This window comes from Lynx canadensis, chromosome X (genome assembly GCF_007474595.2).
Source record: "Lynx canadensis isolate LIC74 chromosome X, mLynCan4.pri.v2, whole genome shotgun sequence".
In the NCBI taxonomy this organism is placed as follows: Eukaryota; Metazoa; Chordata; class Mammalia; order Carnivora; family Felidae; genus Lynx; species Lynx canadensis.
In genome coordinates, this window is record NC_044321.2 from 95,662,810 (window position 1) to 95,683,246 (window position 20,437).

The 20,437-nt window shown below is 40.3% G+C and overlaps 1 pseudogene; it reads right to left on the minus strand.

Moving 5' to 3' along the window:
* Positions 1-1,903: 1,903 nt before the first annotated feature.
* LOC115507374 lies at positions 1,904-2,364 on the minus strand (annotated as a pseudogene).
* Positions 2,365-20,437: the final 18,073 nt, after the last annotated feature.

Genomic DNA, 20,437 nt, shown 5'->3' on the forward strand with positions numbered 1-20,437 from the left:
CCCAGTATGACTGTATATGTATATGTGTGTGTTTATGTACATGCATGTAGGAGTATACTCACCCCCACACGCGTTTTTTTTCTTTCTAATCTCACACAAAGTAAGGAGTGTTTATCAAAATTGGTGGTAAGCTATGATGTCAGCCCCATTTTGCCCAGTTAGCTTAGAGGGCACAAATTCTGTGTTAATAACTTGAGCATGGGGGTGCCCGGGTCGTTCAGTGGGTTGAGCCACCTACTCGTGATTTCGGTTCGGGTCCTGAGTTGGGATTCTCTCTCTCTCTCTCTCTCCCTCTGCCCCTCCCACACCCATTCTCTCTCTCTGTCTAAATAGATAAACAAACAAACAAACAAACAAACATTTTTTAAAAAAATTACTTGAGCCTGATACACTATAGTTAAGTTTGTAGCCTGGAGAAAACTGCATATTTCATCCCCAGAAATTCATCTCCTCTAATGTGCTCCAGCAAAAGGAATTTGTAACCCATTTCTTGTCAGGCCCCATAAACTAGTCCCATCATATGCTAGCTCAGCAATACATGGTTAATGGTCATTTTTTCGATTCATTTTATACTGTTTTTTTTAAATGCTTATTTATTTATTTTGAGAGAGAGAGGGAGAGGGGAAGGGCAGAGAGAGGGAGACAGAATCCCAAGCAGCCTCTGTGCTATCAGTGCAGACCCCAACTCAGGACTCGCTCGCACAATCTTGAGATCATGCCCTGAGCTGAAATCAAGAGTCGAATGCTTAATGGACTGAGCCTTCCAGGCGCCCCTTTTATACTGTTTTTAAATGAAAGTCCACTAGGTTGTGGAAATGGGCATTAAGGTAGTGGGAGTCAGGGGGACTCTTTTATACCAATAATTGTTAAAGAAGGTGCACTATGAGGTGTCCGGCTGGCTCAGTCGGAAGAACGTATGACCCTTGATCTCGGGGTCGTGAGTTCTAGTCCCACGTTGGGTGTAGATATTACTTAAACTTACGTAAGCTTAAAAAGAAAAAAAAGTTGCAAGACTGAAAGTTTTGGGTTTTTAAAAATTTCTTAATGTTTATTTTTGAGAGAGAGAGAGTGCGCGAGCGAGCATGGGGGAGGGGCAGAGAGAGGGAGACAGAGGATCTGAAGCAGGCTCCAGGCAGAGAGCCTGGTGTGGCCCGAACTCGTGAGCCAGGGGATCATGACCTGAGCTGAAGTCAGATGATTAACCGACTGAGCCATCCAGACGCCCCCAAAACAAAGTTTTTAATCTCTGATCTGTTTTTGAAAGGAGTTATGAGCTCAAAACCTGAACTAAATAATTGTTTTGTTTGTTGTATAGATTTATTTTCAAAGGACAGAACAGATAATTTAAATACAAGTCTATAGGCACATGGGTGGCTCAGTTTGTTAAGCATCTGACTTCGGCTCAGGTCATGATCTCACAGTCCGTGAGTTCAAGCCTCTCGTTGGGCTCTGTGTTGACAGCTGGGAGCCTGGAGCCTGCTTCAGATTCTGTGTCTCCCTCTCTCTCTGCCCCTCCCCCGCTCAAGCTCTGTCTGTCTGTCTCTCTCTCAAAAATAAAATAAACATTAAAAAAATTAAAAATAAGGGGCACCTAGGTGGCTCGGTCAGTTAAGTGTGGGACTTCAGCTCACGTCATGATCTTAGAGTTCATGAGTTTGAGCCCCACATCGGGCTCTCTGCTGTCAGCACAGAGAGCGCTTCGGATCCTCTGTCTCCCTCTCTCTCTTCCCCTCCCTCACTCACAAAAGTAAACATTTCTCTCTCAAAAGTAAACATTAAAAAAAAAAAAGAATTACTCTGTCAAAGGCAGCGATCATGCCAAAACATGTTCTCACTTACAGACACTCGCCAGCATCTTTTGAGTCTTTGAGAGCTCTCAGTGAAAAAAAAGGGGTCTAATATTTTATTCATATACATCCTTCTTCTCTGCGATGTAATCTACAGTTTCTTGTGGACACATTAACTTCTCCACATCTGTATCAGGAATTTCAAACCCAGATTCATCCTCCCTGACCATGATAATCTCCACTTGTCCAAACTGTCTAAGCCCAAGTCTTTCATAAAGTGGGAATTTACCAAGAGCTTTTCTGGGTCAATCTTGCTATAGAGTTTCAAGACGTAAAGAACACGGTCCTTGATTTCCTCCCACGTCAAAGTGCATCACTGTGCAGGTGGCACACTTGTGTAACTGGGACCTGCGGGAGCACTGAGGTGGGCTGCAGAGCCCCAGGCCTCCTCCAGGTCCCTGCGCCGCACAGGGTGATGCTGAGGGACAAGGCCACTGCCAGCGTGAGAGCCCCCAGGCAGCGGTGTCAAGGCTGAGGACAGTTGGCAGACACAAGTGGAGAGGACGTGAGCCACCATGGTTACGTCAACCCCAGATTTGAACTAAATACTTTCACAAAATAATTTTCTTCCCAAATACTTCTTGTTCCTGGTTCAGACTTGTGATCTCTAGTGCTGGCTTTGACAGTCCCTCAAACTCGTGGCTCACTAGGATTTCTCCTTTGATGATGAACTGGTGCTCCATTTATGGGAAGGGGTTTGATGATATTAGGCCTCTAGACGTATGGAAAATTTCTCCAACTCTTGGATCAGCCCATAGGAATTTCACATTGGAAAGACTGAGCCCCTAATGGACAATTATTTCTAATTTAACCTCACTGAGAGGAGCTGTGTCTGCCAACAGGTAGAAATGTGGCCAGAGCTTGTGGGAGTGTTCTGATGACTGAAAATAACACAGGATGAAACGGAATGATATGACCATTCCGGCGTATATTTGAGGTGAAGATTCTGCTGGGGTGTGTGTGCGCGCGCCCACACGGGCCCAAGACAGGGAGAAGGAAGAGCGAATGATGCCCTGCCCAGTGTGTGACTTGGATGGAGAATTTGAGTGCTTTGCTGCCCATTAGGTCCCTATGGGACTAGGATGTTGGCCAACTATGCCAGTGGCTAATGCTGAGTGTAATGAAGCTCGCGGTCAATATCTGAGAGGGGTGGAAAATAAGGAAGTTCCAGAACTTGACAAATAACCCAGATCCCGAAGCGCAGCCAGTGCCCGTGGTTCCAAAGAAAATCGAACAGCTGTCTATTCACACCTATGTATGAAAGAGGAGGAAAGGGAAAGAAGGTTTAATACAGAGATAAAGATAATACAGCCCTCTGTTCCTGCGTTGCTTTCCTCCAGTTCACTGACTTTCTTTATTTGTGGCATTTAGGGTACAAAACTTCTGTTGTGATGACATTAAGAGAGAAACGTGCTGCACATGTGCTATTTCTTTAAGAGAAAATGTTAAGTGTGGAACTGTGGCATTTGATTTCCTCAGGCTGCCACCTTTTTCTTCTCTTCCTCTTCATTCTCTTTCTCCAGTTCCCCAGGTCTTCCTTCCTCCTTCCTTTGCTTTAGAAATGAAAAAACAAGGGCGCCTGGGTGGCTCAGTCAGTTAAGTGTCCAACTTCGGCTCAGGTCATGATCTCACTGTTCGTGGGTTCAAGCCCCGCGTCGGGCTCTGTGCTGACAGCTCAGAGCCTAGAGCCTGCCTGGGGTTCTGTGTCTCCCTCTCTCTTTCTCTGCCCCTTCCCTGCTAACGCTCTGTCTCTCTTTTTCTCAAAAATAAATAAACACCGAATTAAAAAAAAAAAACAAAGAACAGGAGTGCCTGAGAACACAGTTTTGCACAATTTAACCAACACTACATGAAGTACTTCTTTATTATCAGATAAACCAGACCAATAAACCAAAAACCTAGAATAGGCATATCTTGAAAACATTGGCTTCATATGAATGGAGATGTTAGCAGCATTCATGTTTTGATCTTGTCTTGCTTTTTTTTTTTAAAAAATTAATAGGCTTTATTTTTTAGGGCAGTTTTAGGTTTACAAAAAAACTGAGCAGAAAGTACAGAGAGTTCCTGTTATATTTTGCATTGGGTGTGGTACCTTTGCTACAATTGATAAACCAGTATCGGTACATTTTAATTAAAGTCTATTGTTTACATTAGGGTTCACTCTTTGTGTAGTGTTTTCTATCAATTTTGTCAAGTGCTTAATGTCCTGTATCTACCACTACTGTATATACAGAATAGTTTCATTTCCCTAAAAATCCCCTGTGCTCCACCTACTCATCCTTCCTTTCCTGCTCTCTTCCCCTCCTCCTAAAAAAAAAAAGGTTTCCCCTTCCTGGGAAACTACTGATCTTTCCACTTTGCTACCGCTGTACCTTTTCCAGAATGTCACATAGTTGGAATCAGACTGGCTTCTTCCGCTTAGCAATATGTACTTAAGTTTCCTTTGTGTCTTTTCCTCGGTTGACAGCTCATTTCTTTTTATTGCTGAATAATATTCTGTTGTACCAATGTATCACACTTTACCTATTCACCTGTTGAAGGATATCTTGGTTGCTTCTAGGTGTCGGTGATTATGAATAAAGCTACTATAAACATTCACATGCAAGTTTTGTGTAGATATATACTGTCAAGCTACTTGGGTGAATGCCTAGGGATGGGATTATTGGATCATATGATAAGAGTATGTTTAGTTTCATAAGAAACTGCCAAATTGTCTTCCAATGTGGCTGAACCATTTTTGCATTCCCACCAGCATGGAATGAGGGTTCCTGGTGCTCCACATCCTTGTCAGCATTTGCTGTTGTCAGTGTTTTGGATTTTAGCCATTCTAATAGGTGTGTAGTGTATCTTGTTGTTGTAGCTTTTAGTTTATTTAATTTGAGAGAGAGCGTGAGCAGGAGAGGGGCAGAGAGAGGGAGAGAGAATCGCAAGCAGGCTCCGTGCTGTCAGTGCAGAGCCCACAGTGGGGCTTAATCTCACTAACTGTGGGATCATGACTGGAGCCGAAATCAAGAGTCAGACATTTAACTGACTGAGCCACCCAGGCACCCCAGTATCTTGTTGTTTCCAAATTACACATAACGTTAGGCATCTTTGCATATGCTTATTTAGCAACTTTACATCTTCTTTGGTGAAGTTTCTGTTCAAACCTTTTGCCTACTTTTTAACTGTATTGTTTGTTTTCTTATTGTTGAGTTTTAAGAGCTCTTTCTATATTGTGGACACAAGTCTTTTATCAGATAAGTGTTTTGCACACATTTTCTTCCCAGTCTGTGGTTTGTCTTTTCATTCTTTAACAGTGTCTTTTGCGGGGCACACATTTTTTTTCCCCATCAACATAAGTAAATATTTTTTAAATTAAAGTACAGTTGACATACAAGATTATATATATTTTTAATGTTTATTTATTTTTTCAGAGAGAGAACAAGCAGGGGAGGGGCAGAGAGAGAGGGAGACACAGAATCTGAAGCAGGCTCCAGGCTCTGAGCTGTCAGCACAGAGCCTGACATGGGGCTCCAGCTCACAGACCATGAGATCATGACCTGAGCCGAAGCGGGACGCTTAACCAACTGAGCCACCCAGGCTCCCCAACATGCAATATTATATTAGTTTCAGGTGTACCACATAGTAATTACACATTTATATACATTACAAAATTAACATCATGAGAAGTCTAATTACTGGGGTGCGTGGGTGGCTAAGTTGATTAAGCCTCTGGCTAGGGTCATGATCTCACAGTTCCGTGAGTTCGAGCCCCACATAGGGCTCTCTGCTGTCAATGTGAAGCCTGCTTCTGAACTTCTGTCTCCTTCTCTCTGCCCTTCCCCCTGCTCATGCGTGGGCTCTCTCTCTCTCGAAAATAAATAAACATTAAAAAAAATTTGGGGTGCCTGGGTGGTTCAGTTGGTTGAGTGTCTGACTTCGGCTCAGGTCATGATCTCACAGTTTGTGAGTTTGAGCCCCACGTCAGGCTCTGTGCTAACATCTTGGAAGTTGGAGCCTGCTTCAGATTCTTTGTCTCCCTCTCTCTGCACCTTCCCCACTCTCACTCTGTCTCTCAAAAATAAATAAACATTAAAAAATTAAAAAAAAAATTAAAGGGGTGCCTGGGTGACTCAGTTGGTTAAGCATCTGACTTCATTCAGCTCAGGCCATGATTTTGCAGTTCGTGAGCTGCAGCTCTGCATCAGGCTCTGTACTGACGGCTCAGAGCCCGGAGCCTGCTTCGAATTCTGTGTCTCCCTTTCTCTCTCTCTCTCTCTCTCTCTCTCTCTCTCCCCCCTGCTCGCACCCTGTCGGTCTGTCTCTCTGTCTCTCTCTCTCAAAAATAAACATTAAAAGAATAAGAAAAAATTTAAAAAGAAGTCTAGTTACCGCCTGTCACCATACAAAGTTATTACAATATTATTGACTGTATTCCCTATGTTGTACTTTTCATCCTGTGACTTGTTTATTTTATAACTGGAAGTTTGTACGTCTTAATCCCCTTCATCTATTTTACCCATTCTCCCATTCCCCTCCCCTCTGGAAACTACCAGTTTGTCCTCTGTATTTATATCTATTTCTATTTTGTTTTGTTTCTTCATTTGTTGGGGTTTTTAAAAGAGTCTACATATAAGTGAAATCATATGCTATTTGTCTTTCTTTTTAAAAAATGTTTATTTATTTATTTTTGAGAGAGAGAGAGAGAGAGAGAAAGAGAGAGAGAGAGAGAGAGCACACGAGCACAGCAGGAGGGGCAGAGAGAGAGGGAGACACAGAATCTGAAGCAGGCTCCAGGCTCTGAGCTGTCAGCATAGAGTCCGACGCAGGGCTTGAACTCACCAACTGGGAGATCATGACCTGAGCCAAAGTCATATGCTTAACCAACTGAACCATCCAGGTGCCCCTAATATTTGTCTTTCTATGGATAACTTATTTAACTTATAATGATACTCTCTAGTTCCATCCATTTTGTCGGGAATGAATGGTAAGATACCATTCTTTTTTGTCGATGATATATCACATATTTTTTCTAAGATTTTATTATTATTTTTTTACATTTATTTATTTTTGAGAGACAGAGAGAGACAGAGCACAAGTGGGGGAGGGGCAGAGAGAGGAGACACAGAATCCGAAGCAGGCTTCAGGCTCCGAGCTGCCAGCACAGAGCCCGACGCGGGTCTCGAACCCACAAACCATGAGATCACGACCTGAGCTGAAGTCGGACGCTCAACCGACTGAGCCACCCAGGTGCCCCCTCTAAGATTTTATTTTTAAGTATTCTTTACACCCAACCTGGGGCTCACACTTACAACCATGAGATCAAGGGTCACATGCTCTACCGACTGGGCCAGCCAAGCCCCCTACCACATTTTCTTTCTCCATTCATCTATCAATGGACACTTGAGTTGTTTCCATATCTTAGCTATTGTAAATACTGCTACAGTAAACATGGGGTGCATATTTCTTTTCAAATTAGTATTTTTGTTTTCTTTGGGTAAACACCCAGGAGTGCAATTGCCGGATTGTGTGGTATTTCTATTTTAAACATTTTGAGGAACCTCCATACTGTTTCCCATAGTGGCTGCACCAATTTACAGTCACACCAACAGTGCACCAGGGTTCCCTTTTCTCGATATCCTTCCCAATATTTGTTATTATCTTTTTGATTCTAGCCATTCTGACAGGTATAAAGTGACATCTCACTGTGGTTTTGATTTGCATTTCCCTGATAACTAGTGATGTTGAGTATCTTTTCATGTGTCTGTTGGCCATCTCTGTATCTTCTTTGGGAAAATGTCTATTCCACTACTCTGCCCATTTTTAAATCATTATGTGTGGGGGTTTTTTTGGTGTTGAGTTATATGGGTTCCTTAGATATTCTGGGTATTTACCCCCTTATCAGATATATCATTTGCAATCGTCTTCTCCATTAAGTACATTTCCTTTTCATTTTGTTGATGGCTTTGCTGTGCAAAAGCTTTGTAGTTTGATGTAGTCCTATTCATTTATTTTTGCTTTTTTTGCCCTTGCCTGAGAAAACAAGTCCAAAAAACATTGCTAAGACTGATGTTCAAGAGTTTATTGCCTAAGTTTTCTTTTTTTAATGTTTATTTATTTTGAGAGAGAGAGAGAGACAGACAGACAGACAGACAGAGAGTGCACGTGCACAAGTGGGGGAGGGGCAGAGAGACAGAGGGAAACAGAGAATCCCAAGCAGGCTACATGCTGTCAGCGCAAGGCCTGACGTGAGGCTTGATCTCATGAACCATGAGCTCATGACCTGAGCTGAAATCAAAAGTTGGACACCTAACTGACTGAGTCACCCAGGCACCCCACTGCCTATGTTTTCCTTTAAGAGTTTTGTGGTTTCAGGTTTTACATTTAGGTTTTTAATCCATTTTGAGTTTATTTTTGTGTATGGTGTAAAACAGTGGTCCAGTTTCATTCTTTTGCATGTAGCTGTCCAGTGTTCCCCATACCATTTATTTAGGAGACTGTCTCTTTTCCATTGTATAGTCTCACCTCCTTTGGCATAGATTAATTGGCCATATAACTGTGGGTTTATTTCTGGGCTCTCTATTCTCTTCTACTGATCTATGTGTCTATTTTTATGTCAGTACCACACTGTTTTGATTATTACAGCTTTGTAGTATAGTTTGAAATCTGAGAATATAATACTTTCTGCTTTGTTCTTTTTTCTAAAGATTGCTTTGGCTGCTCAGGGTCTCATGTTATTTCATACAAGTTTTAGGATTATTTGTTCCAGTTCTGTGAAAAATGCCATTGGTATTTTGATTGGGATTGCATTGAATCTGCAGATTACTTTGGGTAGTATGGACATTTTAAGAATATTAATTTTTCTAATCCATGAGCATAGGATATTTTTCTACATATTTGCATCATCTTCAATTTCTTTCATCAATGTCTTATACTTTTCAGAGTACAGGTCTTTCACCTCCTTAAATTTATTCCTAAGTATTTTATTCTTTTTGATGCAATTGTGTATGGGATTGTTTTCTTAATTTCCTTTTCTGACTGTTATTAGTGTAGAAAAATGCAACAGAGAGGCGCCTGGGTGGCTCAGTCGGTTAAGTGTCTGACTCTTGGTTTCGGCTCAGGTCATGAGGTCAAGCCCTGTGTCGGGCTCTGTGCTGACAGTGTGGAGCCTATTTCGGATTCTCTCTCTCCCTCTGTCTTTGCCCCTCCCCTGCGCGCACTCTCTCTATCTCTCTCTCAAAACAAATAAAATAAGCTTAAAAAAAAGAAAAATGCAACATATTTCTATTAATTTTGTATCCTTCAACTTACTGAATTCATTTATTAGTTCAAATAGTTTTTTGGTGGAGTCTAGGGTGTTCTATATATTGTATATCATGTCACCTGCAAATAGTGACAGTTTTTCTTCTTCCTTGCCAATTTGGATGCCTTTTATTTTTTTTTATTTTTATTTTTTTGTTAATCACCACAGCTAGAACTTCCAGTATTATGCTGAATAAAATTGGCAAGAACGGGAATGGGCATCCTTGTCTTGTTCCTGATCTTAGGGTTGAGTATGGTGCTAGCTATGAGTATGTCACATGTGGCCTTTATTACGTTAAGGTGCGTTCCCTCTATACTCACTTTGTTGAGAGTTTTTGTCGTAACTGAATTTTGAATTCTGTCAAATGCTTTTTCTTAATTTATTAAGATGATCATGGGTGCCTGGGTGGCTCAGTCGGTTGAGCGTCAGACTTTGGCTCAGGACTTTGTCTCAGGCCATGATCTCAGTTTGTGAGTTCGAGTCTCGCATTGGGCTCTCTGCTGTCAGCGTGGAGCCACTTTGGATCCTCTGTCCCTCTCTCTCTGCACCTCCCCTGCTCGCTCCCTTTCTCTCAAAAATAAACATTTAAAAATTAAGGAAGATGACCGTATCATTTTTATCCTTCATTTTGTTAATGTGGTGTATCTCATTGATTGAGATAAGGATGTTAAACCATCCTTTCATCCCTGGAATAAATCCCACTTGATCATGGTGTATGATCCATTTAATGTATCGTTGAATTTAACTCGCTAATATATTGTTGAGGATTGTTGCATCTATGTTTATCAGGGATATTAACCTGTAATTTTCCTTTTTGTAGTATCTCTGGTTTTGGTATTAGGGTAATTTTGGCCTCATGGAATGAATTTGAAAGCATTTTTTCCTCTTCAAGTTTTTGAAATAGTTTGAGAAGGATAGGTGTTGACTCTCTTTAAGTGTCTAATATAATTTACCTGTGAAGCCATCTGGTCCTGGACTTTTGTTTGTTGAGAGTTTTTGACTATTGCTTCAATTTTATTACTAGTAAGTGGCCTGTTCAGATTTTCTGTTTATTCACGATTCAATCTTGGAGGTTTGTATGTTTCTAGGAATTTATTATTCTTCCAGGTTGTGCAATTTGTTGGCATTTGGCATATATATATATATATATATATATATATATATATATATATATATATTTTTGTAGTACTCCCTTAAGATGCTTTGTGATTCTGTGGTGTCACTTGTAACTTCTCTTTCATTTCTGATTTTACTCACTTGAGTCCCCTCTCTTTTTTCTTGATGAGTCTGGCTAAAGATTTATCAATTTTGTTTATCTTTTCAAAGAACTAGCTCTTAATTTCACTACCTTTCGTATTGCTTTTTTAGTCTCTATTTCATTTATTTCTGCTCTGATATTTATTCCTTATTATTATTATATATTTATTACTTTGGACTTTGTTGTTTTTCTAGTTCCTTTAGGTGTAAGGTTAGATTATTTATTTCAGATTTTTCTTATTTCTTGATGTAGGCTTGTATTGTTATAAACTTGCTTCCTAGAGCTGCTTTTGCTGTGTCCCAAAGATTTTGGAATGTTATTATTTTCAACTTCGTTTGTCTTATTTTTTAATTTTCTCTTACAGTGCTTTTGTCCTAAGGAAAGTTCCTACAGATTCCTGCCCCTCAGCACACCCCCTGAAATTAGTCAATAAATCTCCTTCATGTAAGGGCCAGGTGCCTTTCAAACTGTTGCCTCTGTGCTGGGTCTGAGTTCACGCACAGACCCTTTAGTAATGGAGCCTGTTTTCTATAGCCCTCTGGCTCCCCTAGGAGATTCCCCTAGCAATTTCTACCTAGACAATCATGTCATCTGTGAACAAAGACAGTTTTATTTCTACCTTCCCCATCTACATACCTTTTATTTTACTTTGTCTTATTGCATTAGTTAGGCCTACCAGTATGATGTTCAATAATAGTAGTTAGAGGGGACATCCCTGCTTTCTTCCTGATTTTAAGGTGAAAGCATCTAATTTCTCACCACTAAGTATGTTAACTGTAGACATTTTTATAGATGTCCTTTATCATGTTGAGGAACTTCCTTTTTGTTCCTAGTTTGCTGAGCGTATTTAACATGAATTGGTGCTGGACCTTGTCAAGTGCTTTTTTTCTGCATCTGATGATAGGATCATGTCATTTTTTCTTCTTTAGCCTGTTGATGTGATGGATTACATTAATTGACTTTTGAGTGTGAACCAGCCTTGCGTACCTGAGATGAATCCCAGTTGGTCAGAGTATATAATTATTTTCATAACTTGTTGTATCTGATCTGCCAATATTTGGTTGATGGTTTTTGCATCTATATTAAGAGATATGGGTCTTTGGTTTTCCTTTTTGTAATGTATTGTCTGGTTTTAGTATTAGGATGATGCTGATCTCATAGAATGAGTTAGAAAGCATTCCCCCTGCTTCTATTTTCTAGAACAGATTGTAGAGAATTTGTATCATTTATTATGTTTGGTAGAATTCCCCAGTAAACTCATTTGTGCCTGTTGCTTTCTGTTTTGGAAGGTTACTAATTATTGGCTCAGTTTTAAAATAGGTATAGACCTATTCATATAGTCTATTTCTCTTTTTATGAGTATTGTTAGATTATGTATTTCAAAGAATTGGTCCATTGCTTCTAAGTTATCAAATTTGTGACCATAGAGTTGTTCATAATATTCTTTTATTATCCTTTTTTTTTTTTATTTTTTTTTTTTTATTTAAAAAAAAAATTTTTTTTTTTCAACGTTTATTTATTTTTGGGACAGAGAGAGACAGAGCATGAACGGGGGAGGGGCAGAGAGAGAGGGAGACACAGAATCGGAAACAGGCTCCAGGCTCTGAGCCATCAGCCCAGAGCCCGACGCGGGGCTCGAACTCACGGACCGCAAGATCGTGACCTGGCTGAAGTCGGACGCTTAACCGACTGCGCCACCCAGGCGCCCCTTATTATCCTTTTAATGTCAGTGGAATCAGAAGTGATGGCCCCCTTTCTTTTTTTTGTTTAAAATTTTTTTTTTAATGTTTATTAAGTTTTTGAGAGAGAAAGAATTCTCAAAAGCAGGCTTCAGGCTCTGAGCTGTCAGCACAGAGCCCAACATGGGGCTTGAACTCACAAACTGTGAGATCATGACCTGAGCCGAAGTTGGATGCTTAACTGACTGAGCCACCCAGGTGCCCCATGATGGCCCCCTTTCATTTCTGATAGTAGCAATTTGTGTCTTCTCTTTTTTTCTTGGTTAGCCTGGACAGATACTTATCACTTTTGTCAATATTTTCAAAATAACCACCTTTTGGTTTCATTGATTTTCTCTATTGTTTTCTTGCTTTCAATTTCTTTGATTTTTGCTCTGATTTTTTAATATCTTTTTTTCTGCTTACTTGCATTTAATTTCCTCTTCTTTCTCTAGGTTCCTAAGGTAGAAACTTAGATTATTAATTTTAGATTTTTCTTCTTTTCTAACATAGGCATTCAGTGTGACAAATATCCCTCTATGCATTGATATCATTGCATCTCCAAATTTTGATAAGTTGTATTTCCATTTCCATTTAGTTAAAAATATTTTTTCAAATTCTCTTGAGATTTATTCTTTGATCCATGTGTTATTTAGAAGTGTGTTTTATGGCCCAGAATATAGTCTTAGTGAATGTTTCATGTGAGCCTGAAAACAATGTGCATTCTGCTGTTGTTGAAGTATTCTACAAAGGTCAATTAGATCTGGTTTATTGATGATGCTCTTAGTTCAATTATATTTGATTATACTGATTTTCTACCTGCTGTATTTGTCAATTAGTAATAGAGGGGATGTTAAAGTTCTCAAGTACAACAGTAGATTTGTCTATTTCTCCTTGTAGTTCTGTCAATTTTGACTCATGTGTTTTGACACTGGGCTGACACATTAAGGTTTGCTGTCTTCTGGAAAATTGAATCTTTTTGTTATGTAATGGCCCTCTTTATCCCTGATAATTGTCCTTGTTCTGAAGCGTGCTTTGTCTGAAGTATTCCAGCTTTCTTTTGCTTAATGTTAGCATGGTATATCTTTCTCCATACCTTCAATGCCTCCATACCTTCAATTTATCTCTCTTTACATGTAAAGTAGGTTTCCTGGGGCGCCTGGGTGGCTCAGTCCGTTAAGCGTCTGACTTCGGCTCAGGTCATGATCTCACGGTTTGTGAGTTTGAGCCCGGTGTCGGGCTCTGTGCTGACAGTTCAGAGCCTGGAGCCTGCTTCGGATTCTGTGTCTCCCTCTCTCTGTGTCCCTCCCATGCTCACACTCTGTCTCTCTCTTTCAAAAATAAATAAACATTAAAAAAACAAAGTAGGTTTCTTGTTGGCAACATATAGTTGGCTCTTGTGGTTTTTAAATCCAATCTTACAGTCTCTATCTTTTAATTGCCATAGACTATTCACATTTAAAATTGTTATTGATATATTCAGATTAGTATCTACCGTTTTTGTAATTGCTTTGTATTCATTGTCATTGTTCTTGGTTTCTATTTTATCTTCCACTCTTTTTCTGCCTTCTCTGGTTTTAATTGAGATTTTTATTATGATTCAATTTTCTCTATTCTCTTAACATACCATTAACACTTAGAAAAAAAATTTTTAGTGGTTGCCCTAGAATTTGCAATATGCATTTACAAGGAGTCTAAGTCCACTTCCAAATAACACTATATCATTTTACTGGTAGTACAAATACCTTATGCACATGCACAGTGTTCCCAATTCCTCTCTCCTGTCTTTTATAACATTGCTGTCATTCATTTCACTTATCCATATGCTATAATCACTGAAGACATTTTTACTGTTATTATTTTGGACAAACTGTTATCTGCTAGATCACATAAAAATATAAATAAAATGTTTCATCTTACCTTCATTTATTATTTCTCTAACACCTTTTCTTTCTTTATGCAAATCTGAATTTCTTTTTTTTAAAACTTTTATTTATTTAAGTAATCTCTGCCCCCCAATGTGGGACTTGAACTCACGACCCCAAGGTCCAGAGTCGCATGCTTCTCCAAACTGAGCCAGCCAGGTACCCCACAAGTCTGAGTTTGTGACCTATATCATTTTCCTCCTCTCTAAGTGCTCCTGTTAACATTTCTTGCAAAGGAGGTATACTGGTGACAAATTTTCTTAATTTTTATTTGTCTGAGAAAGTCTTTATTTCTCCACACTTTTGAAGGATAACTTTGATGGATACAGAATTCTAGGTTAATGGATTTTTTTCCTCCAACACTTTAAATATTTCACTTCACTTAGGGCACCTGGGTAGCTCAGTCAATGGAGCATCTGACTCTTGATTTCAGCTCAGGTCATGATCCCAGGGTCATGGGATCGTGCCCCGTATCAGGCTCCATGCTGAGCGTGGAGCCTGCTTAAGATTCGCTCTCTCCCTCCCTGTGCACCTCTTCCTCGCTTGTACTCTCTCTCTCTCTCAAAAACCTTTTTTTTTCCCACTTCACCATCTTCTTGCTTGCATGTTTTCTAAAGAGAAGTCTGATGTGATTCTTATCCTTGCTCCTGTATAGGTATTTTTTTTTGATCTGGCTTCTTTCAAGATTTTCTCTTTGCCTTTGATTTTCTACAGTTTGAATATGATATGCCCCAGTATAGATTTTTTTGGTGTTTATCCTGCTTGATGTTCTGTGAACTTCCTGGATCTGTTGTTTGGTGTCTGCCATTAATTTGGAACAAATCTCTGCCAGTATAACTTTTTTTTTTTGAAGGTTTAAAAGAGTTTTTGAGTATAGTTGACACACAATGTTGTATTAGTTTCAGGTGTACAGCATAGTGATTTAATGCAATCCCTACCAAAATACCAACAGCATTTTTCACAAAACTAAAACAATACTAAAATTTGTATGGTACCACAGAAGACCCCCAATAGCCAAAGCAATATTAAGAAAGAAAAACAAAGCCGGAGGTATCACGATTCCAGATTTCAAGATATACTACAAAGCTGGAGTCATCAGAGAAGTATGGTACTGGCATCAAAATAGACACACAGATCAATGCAACAGAACAGAGAGCCCAGAAAGAAATCCACACTTATATGGTCAATGAACTTATGCCAAAGGAGGCAAGAACATACATTAGGGAAAAGACAGTCTCATCAATAAACGGTGTTGGGAAAACTGGACAGCTACACGCAAAAGAATGAATTTGAACTACTTTCTAACACCACACACAAAAATAAACTCAAAATGGATTGAAGACTTAAATTGGAGATCTGCCAATTTTACTTTAAACATTTCCTCCACTCTTTTTTCTTTCTCCTCCTTCTGGCATCCCCGTCACACGTTACACCTCTTGCAGTTGTCTACAGCTCTTAGGTGGTCTGTTTTGTTTTGTTTCCTTCATTCTTTTTTCTCTTTGTTTTTCATTTTCAGAAGTTTCTATTGTCATATTGGGGAGCTTCTGTCATATTGGGAAGTTGCTGTTGTCATATCTTCCAACTCATTGATCCTTACTTGGCTTGTACAGTCTATCGATAAGCCCATCAAAGGCACTCTTCAGGGGCACCTGGCTGGCTCAGTTGGTGGAATGTGCGACTCTTGGTTTCAGGGTTGTGAGTTTGAGTCCCATGTTGGGTATAGACATTACTTAAAATCTTAAAAAAAAAAAGGCCTTCTCCAGTTCTGTCACAGTGTTTTTGTTTTCTAGTATTTCCTTTTGATTCTTTCTTAGAGTTTTTATTTCTTGGCTTTACATTATTCATATGTTCTTGCATATTGTCCACTTTTTTCATGAGAGACTTTAGCATATTAATCATAGTTATTTTATTTTATTTTTTTGATACATTTTATTATTTTTAGAAGTTTATCTAGTTTGAGAGAGAGAGAGAGAGGTAGTGGGGGAGGGGCAGAGAGAGAGGAAGAGAGAATCCCGAGCAGGCTCTGTGCTGTCACTGCAGAGCCTGATGCAAGGCTCCATTTCATGAACTGTGAGATCGTGACCTGAGCTGAAATCAAGAGTCAGATGCCTAATGGACCGAGCCACCCAGATGCCCCAAATCATAGTAATTTTAAATTCCACATCAAATAATTCCAAAATTTCTGCCATATTTGAGTCTACTTCTGATGCTATGTCTCTTCAGAATATGTGGGTTTTTTTGTTTTTGTTTTTTGTTTTTGTTTTTTTTTTAGCATGCCTTATACCTTTTATTGAAAGCCAGACATGATGTACTGGGTAAAAGAACTGGAGTAGATAGTGCTTTAGTGCAAGGTTTTCTGTTTATCTGGCTAGGAATTAGGATGTGTTTACTGTTTGCTGTGTCAGAGGCTAAAATTCCCTTTAGTGTCCTTGTTTTTGTCTCGGCTGTCATCTTTGAGTTTCCCTAGAGGCTTCTTCTTAAATAGGGTCTGAGGCTTGCAGTTCTTTCAGGTGTAGTCCACTATTAAACAGGAGCACTATTCATTTGGTGGTAAGTCTGTGGGGAGGAAAAACGTTCTATAGTCCTATGATTAGATCTCAGTCCTTTAGGGAGTCCGTCTCCCTGGGCTGTGACCTTTACAAGGGCTTTTCAGCTTCCCCACCCTTTCCTTTAACTAAGTGAGACAGGAAGACTGGAAGGGGCCAGAGTTGGGTGTACCCACCCCTTCCACCGTCACCCAGGCTTTGGTAAAATCCAAGTCCCTTAGGCTGTGGTTAGTTTCCCTTCAGGGTAGGCCTTGGTTGAGAAAATCAGAGAGCTCTGGATATGTTTCAAAATAGTTTTCCCCTCTCCCTGCTTTAAGCAAGTGGAGTTTTCTCCAATTTTTACAGTGATCGCTCCTCGGAACCCTTCCCTGGCCAGAGTATTAACTCTTAAGGCAATCCATACTAAGCTTCTAAAATTTGTCAATTACAGGGCGCCTGGTGGCTCGGTCAGTTAAGTGTCCAACTCTTGATCTCAGCTCAGGTCTTGATATCAGGGTCATCAGTTCAAGCCCTGCGTTGGGCTCCATGCTGGGTATGCAGCCTACTTAAAAAATAATAAATAAAATAATAAAATAAAACTCATCAATTATAGTTTACTGTGTTCCAACTCATATTGGCTCTAACTGTGGGTTTCTGCTTAGGCTTCTGCTTCTGGCAAACTGTGTTTATCGGTCTTCTCCCTACTTTCCAGGGCAGCAGTTTGCCCTATGACCTCAGTGCTCTAACAGATCTAAGAAGAATTGTTTTCAGTTTATTCCATTCTTTCTTGTTATGAAGATGAGAATTCCTTCCTTATTCTTTACATTTTGGACTGGAAACTGGAAGTCCTTGTCTTTCTTTTTAAAGTGTGAGAGTTTGGGGTGCCTGGTGGCTCAGTTGGTTGAGCGTCTGACTCTTGATTTTGGCTCTGGTCATGATCTCACAGTTTTTGGGATCGAGCCCTACATCGGGCTCTGCACTAACATGCGGAGCCTGCTTGAGATTCCCTCCCTCTCTCTCTGCCCCTCCAATGAGTGCTCTCTCTCAAAGTAAATAAATATTTAAAAATAAAGTGTGAGAATTCTATATTTCCATTAATATTGTGTGTTCACACACTGCTCACCATTCAGACAGGGAAAGGGACTTTGCATTTTCTCTGAAAAATCACAGCTTAATCCACTTTTTTAAAATAACTACTTTTCGGGGCACCTGGATGGCTCAGTCGGTTGAGCGTCCAACTTCCACTCAGGTCATGATCTCCCGGTCTGTGAGTTTGAGCCCCGCGTCGGGCTCTGTGCTGACAGCTCAGCGCCTCGAGCCTGCTTCCCATTCTGTGTCTCCCTCTCTCTGTGCCCCTTCCCCACTCATGCTCTCTCTCTCTCTCTCTCTCTGTCAAAAGTAAATAAACATTAAAAAAAATTAAAAAATAACCACTTTTCACTTTATTTACTTATTGTATTATATACATCATTAACGTTATATGTTGCCTTAAGTCCTAAGACAGAATAAATGGATGAACGAATGAATAACAAATAAGGTAGTTTAAACCATAGAAAAGAGAATCCATTTAATTGGTGCAAGAACAAGAAGAAATGAGAAATACTTAGTTCATACCTAATGCTTTAATCTGCTTTTTAATAGAGAAATATTGCATAAAGGTATATTAATGTGAATCTGTCATTCAGCAGGATGTCTAACATATGGGGTTATTTTGGTTAATGAAATGTTCTGGTGACCCAGTGGCCCGGGTGGCTCAGTCAGTTGAGTGTCCGACTCTCGATTTTGACTCAGGTCCTGATCCTAGGGTCACGGGATCAAGCCCCGCATCGGGCTCCGAGCTGAGCATAGAGCCTACTTGGGATTCTCTCTCTCTCTCTCTCTCTCTCTCTTCCTCTGCCTCTCTTTCCCACTCACATTCTCTGTTTCTAAGATAAAAAAAGAAAGAAAAGAAATGTGAAAACATGCACTACATTTTTCTCTCAAATTCAAAGAATTTATTAACATGAATTGTATATTTGTTTCAGTGAATTTCATTGGAGCCACTGTCAGTTGTGTGATCTTAGGCATGTTATTTGGCCTCTCTCTGTGCTAGTTTCCTCATCTGCATAAGAGGTTAGTGGTAATTCATGCAGGTTGCTTAGCACAGTACTTGGTACACAGTAAGCCCGCAGAAAACTGTAGCTATTATTGTCATTATTCATTGCTGTTACATGTAAACCACCACCTCGCCGTATTGGGGGAAACAAAAAATGCAGAAGACTCAATCTCGTGCAAGAATTATTCAAAAATATCACTTGTCTATTGCCCAGGGGTTAAGGTCTTCTCTTGGTTGTCAGGGGAAGGAACGGTGACAAGGAGCAGGCTGAGGCTAATGGACCTCAATTCTCTGGCCTTGAATTTGAATTTGGTTGCTCTTCTTAGTCACCTCATGATGGTGAGCTCTCTTTCCTCATCTTTCACACCCCCATCTCAACCAGGATGGTGGTCAGCTTTCTTGTTTCTGGAATAAACGGACTGAACACTCTTTTAAGCTAAAGGTTAAGTGGCGTTTTGAAACTATAGAATGTATTCATCTAATGGAAGGACAGGTTTGGCCGTGGAGACCCCTGAAGTCTAAGTCTCTAAAAATAGAGCTACCCTATGACCCAGCAATAGCACTACCAGGATTTACCCAAGGGATACAGGAGTGCTGATGCATAGGGGCACATGTGCCCCAATATTTATAGCAGCACTTTCAACAATAGCCAAATTATGGAAAGAGTCTAAATGTCCAGCAACTGATGAATGGATAAAGAAGATGTGGTTTATATATACGATGGAATACTACTTGGCAATGAGAAAGAATGAAATCTGGCCATTTGCAGCAACGTGGATGGAACTGGAAGGTATTATGCTAAGTGAAATAAGTCAGTCAGAGAAGGACAGATATCATATGTTTTCACTCACATGTGGATCCTGAGAAACTTCACAGAAGACCATGGGGGAGGGGAAGGGGGAAAAATAGTTACAAACAGAGAGGGAGGGAGGCAAACCATAAGAGACCGTTAAATACAGAGAACAAACTGAGGGTGGATGGGGGGGGAGAGGGGAACATGGGTGATGGGCATTGAGGAGGGCACTTGTTAGGATGAGCACTGGGTGTTGTATGGAAGCGATGAGCCATGGGAGTCTACCCCCAAAACAAGAGCACGCTGTACACGCTGTATGTTAGCTAATTTGACAATAAATTATATTTAAAAAAAACCCTGAAAAACATAAATAGCAGAAGAACCAATTTAACACCTTGAAATATTTTTGCCTGAATCTCTGTTGGAATTGAGGTTTTGATGTGGTGGGTGGGCCTACAGAATTCATTGGAATTTCTTTTGCTTAAAATGAAGAAATAAGACCCTTCTGGATGTTTCTTGGGCTGTTGTGGTTATGCGCCTGGGCCAGGGTTGAGTTAAAAGGAGGGTAGGCAAGTGAGAAAAAGAGAAAAGAAAAGACAGCTCTGTTGCTTGACCTTGTGATGGGGGCTATGGAAGGAGATGTAAGGAACTCATCTGCATATGAGCCTGAGTTCTGTTTTTTCCTTTCCCTTCTATGCCCAGCTGGCCAGAACCATCTCCTCGTGCCCCACTGGCTACCTCCCAGAGGAAGTGCTGAGCTGCCAGCCTCCCTCACTCTCCCGCTCCCTAAACCTCATCAATAGCTCTGGGCCCAGCTGTTGACGTGGATTTCTTCCTCCCCTAGGTCTCCACAGTCTCTTTTTCCACTTCCTGTTTAAAAACATCATTTGTGGGGCGCCTGGGTGGCGTAGTCGGTTAAGCGTCCGACTTCAGCCAGGTCACGATCTCGCGGTCTGTGAGTTCGAGCCCTGCGTCAGGCTCTGGGCTGATG